This window comes from Crocuta crocuta, unplaced genomic scaffold (genome assembly GCF_008692635.1).
Source record: "Crocuta crocuta isolate KB4526 unplaced genomic scaffold, BGI_CrCroc_1.0 scaffold695, whole genome shotgun sequence".
NCBI classification, from domain to species: Eukaryota; Metazoa; Chordata; class Mammalia; order Carnivora; family Hyaenidae; genus Crocuta; species Crocuta crocuta.
Genome location: NW_027528855.1, coordinates 215,336 through 215,607, shown reverse-complemented (window position 1 = coordinate 215,607; position 272 = coordinate 215,336).

The following is a 272-nucleotide window of genomic DNA, read 5'->3' as shown; positions in this document are numbered from 1 at the left end:
CCTGGCTACTTAAACTTTTTTTCAATGTTTATATATTGTTGAGAGAAAGAGAGAGAGAGATAGGTAGAGAGAGAGAGAATATGAATGGGGGAATGGGGGAGAGGCAGAGAAAAGGAAACACAGAATCCAAAATGGGCTCCAGGCTCTGAGCTGTCAGTACAGAGTCTGATGTAGGCCTCGAACTCATGGAGTGCGAGATCATGACCTGAGCAAAAGTTGGACACTTAACTCACTAAGCCACCCAGGCACCCCTGATCCCTGCCTCCTTTTAA